Source organism: Erythrolamprus reginae, chromosome 4 (assembly GCF_031021105.1).
Source record: "Erythrolamprus reginae isolate rEryReg1 chromosome 4, rEryReg1.hap1, whole genome shotgun sequence".
NCBI classification, from domain to species: domain Eukaryota; kingdom Metazoa; phylum Chordata; class Lepidosauria; order Squamata; family Dipsadidae; genus Erythrolamprus; species Erythrolamprus reginae.
This window is the reverse complement of record NC_091953.1, coordinates 41,975,455-41,978,681: the sequence shown is the minus strand read 5'-3', so window position 1 is coordinate 41,978,681 and position 3,227 is coordinate 41,975,455.

The following is a 3,227-nucleotide window of genomic DNA, read 5'->3' as shown; positions in this document are numbered from 1 at the left end:
CTTTGAATTTGGTTATTTGAAATCATTTTTGTATACATGTTTTCTGAACCAGTTCTTTGGAAAATAGATGCCAGGAATAGCTTCATCTTTTCTGGAATAATGATGATGATGATGATGATGATGATGATGATGATGATGATGAAGCAAACTAAGGACCAGTACAGAAAAAATGTAACTCAATGTCTTATGGACAGTTGGCGGAACAAAGCATTGCATGACCAGTTCTTGGAGAAGATTGAAGGCAAAGTGGATAAAGAAAAGACCTGGTCATGGCTTACAAGTGGAACACTCAAAAAGGAGACAGAAGGACTAATACTGGCGGCACAAGAACAGGCCATTAGAACAAATGCTGTCAAAGCCAGAATTGAAAAATCAACAGATGATCCAAAGTACAGACTCTGTAAAGAAACAGATGAAACAATCGATCACATACTCAGCTGCTGCAAAAAGATCGCACAGACTGACTACAAGCATAGACATGATGCTGTGGCATAGATGATCCACTGGAACTTGTGCCGGAACTACCATTTACCAGTGGCAAAAAACTGGTGGGATCATAAGCCCGAAAAAGTGGTCGAAAATGAGCAAGCAAAACTACTGTGGGACTTCAGACTGACCTAATTCTGAAGCATAACACACCAGACATCCTGATTGTGGAGAAAAAGAAAGTATGGATTATCGACATCACAATCCCAGGGGACAGCAGAATTGAGGAGAATACGAAGATCTAAAAATCGAGCTGCAGTGAAAGTGGTCCCAGTGGTACTTGGCACGCTGGGTGCAGTGCCAAAGGATCTCAGCGGACATTTGAAAACCATTGGAATTGACAAAATCTCCATCTGTCAATTGCAAAAGGCTGCTTTACTGGGATCGACAAACATAATTTGCCGCTACATCACGCAGTCCTAGGTGCTTGGGAAGCGCCAGACTGGTGATGAAATACGAAATCCAGTATAGTTATCTCATTTGCTGTGTTGTATTGATATAATAATAATAATAATAATAATAATAATAATAATAATAATAATAATAATAATAATTATTATTATTATTATTATTATTATTATTATATAATTTTTCATGTATGTTCTTTCATGTATGTATATTTTTCATTTATTTTGTATTTCACCTTTTTATTTAAAAATTATATAAAAGAGATTTTTTAATGTGAGCTAAGCTAATGAAATGTTGCAGAAATTTCATTTGCACGTTTGATGTATACTACTGCATACATGGAGTTCAAATCCTGGAGCTAGCAAGCTGATACAAAATGTTCTAGAAACTTTGGCATGTAGTAAACCCATGTAGCAGAGAAGTAAAGTGAAAAACATCTTGTGACAGAGATTTTAATTACAGTTGATATACGATACAAATTCTGAACAGTTTTTCTGATGTAATTCTAAAATACATCAATGAAAAATATTGTGTTTGTATTCCACTTTTGCAAATAAAATGGTGGTAAACTCAGAATGACATTGACAGTAACTTGTCTCCAGATCAAGGTCAGGAAATGGAAATAATGTTTACAAAATTCACAACTTCCTGCCTTTATCACTTCAACCTATTTATACAAACTGAGGTGATTTAAAAGAACAACGATTGATTTATTCCATTAACTTAACCACAATACATTTACTTAGTAGGACATGCAAGATAGTAGCATGGTAGGATAGTTGGTTTCTAATTCTAAATGAATACTCTATAACAGTATTGAAGTATTGAATCAACTAGGTTTACTGTTATAAATGTTTAATTGTTTTCTCCATGGATTATCAATGTTTTAACTATTTGCATTCTCAGTGTTCAAAGTCTCTCTACATTTTTAAGATCTTTTGCAATATGTAAACACTCATGGAAATAGTAAAAATATTAAATCTATAATCATCTGCAGTAATTCTTTCCCTTTCTCCCTATATCGTCTGTTGTAATTTAAGGAAAGCTAAGAGGAAGTATAATTTGAATTTAATATTCTTCAGTAAATGCACCAAGTTTTTCCATATAAGTGTATGTGTATGTGTCTACTCTAAGTCATAATACATCCATGTAGCACTGCAGGAGGAGAATACTCTAGTTAGTGTAAAATGGATATTAAAACAATCTTGATAGTCTTAAAATTGCAGGGGAAATACTACTCTTTTGAATATGGAATGACGTGTCACACAGTGTTTCAATTGGCTGCTACTATAATTAATAGCTTGCTCATCTCCTGTATTTTTAGGAAGATAGTTGCTTCTTTTTAAAGCATCATTATTTACCTTAAATAAGAGGCCAGTTAGGTCCCACAGGGTTGGCCTTCTCCAGGTCCCGTCAATTAGACAATATCGTTTGGCAGGACCTAGGGAAAGAGACCTCTCTGTGGTGGCCCTGGCCCTCTGGAGCCAACTCCCCCCGGAGATTCATACTGCCTCCCAGTCTTTCATAAGGCCTTAAAAACACATCACTGCCGGCAGGCATGGGGCCATTGAAATTTTGACATCTCCCCCGGCCTCTGATTGAATAACAGAGTGAAAGTGGATGAATGGTTTTAAGTATATTGGGGTTTTAGAATTTGAATTACATGTTTTTAGCATTGTAGTCTTCTAGTATTTTAATATTAGATTAGATTTCTCAGATGTTTTGTATTTATTTGTTGTAAGCCGCCCTGAGTCTTAGGAGAAGGGGGGCATAGAAATCTAATTAATTAATTAACACATACATACATACATACATACATACATACATACATACATACATATAAACATACATACATACTTTTCAGTTAGTTTCCCTGAACCATCCTTCTTGTTTCTTACCATGTGCAGCACATTAGGAAAACGAGCTTAGTGTGAAAGTTGTACAAAATCATGTCATAAATATCTTGCATTTTGGGAAGAGGTGGGCGGCTGCCAGTTCGGACTGTTTGCCTGTACCGACCACCAGCTGGGCCAGCCCACTTGCCCCAGGGCTATCCCATCATATATATTTCATTCTCTGGCTTGCTTGCCTCGCCCACGCAACCAACTGATTTCCCCCCTGCCAACTCTACTCACTGTGGCTGCCCGAGAAGCTGTGCCGGAACCTGTGTGCATGAAATTTCAGTGTTTGAAATCCTGTGCAAGCATGGAATGTGTGCGCGCATTCCCATTTTTGGTTCTGCACTAGGCAAACCGGTTGTTAAATTATGTGAAGCCCACCTGTGATTTGGGGGATCAATGAATGTACGATGGAACAATAGCAATTAAAGACAC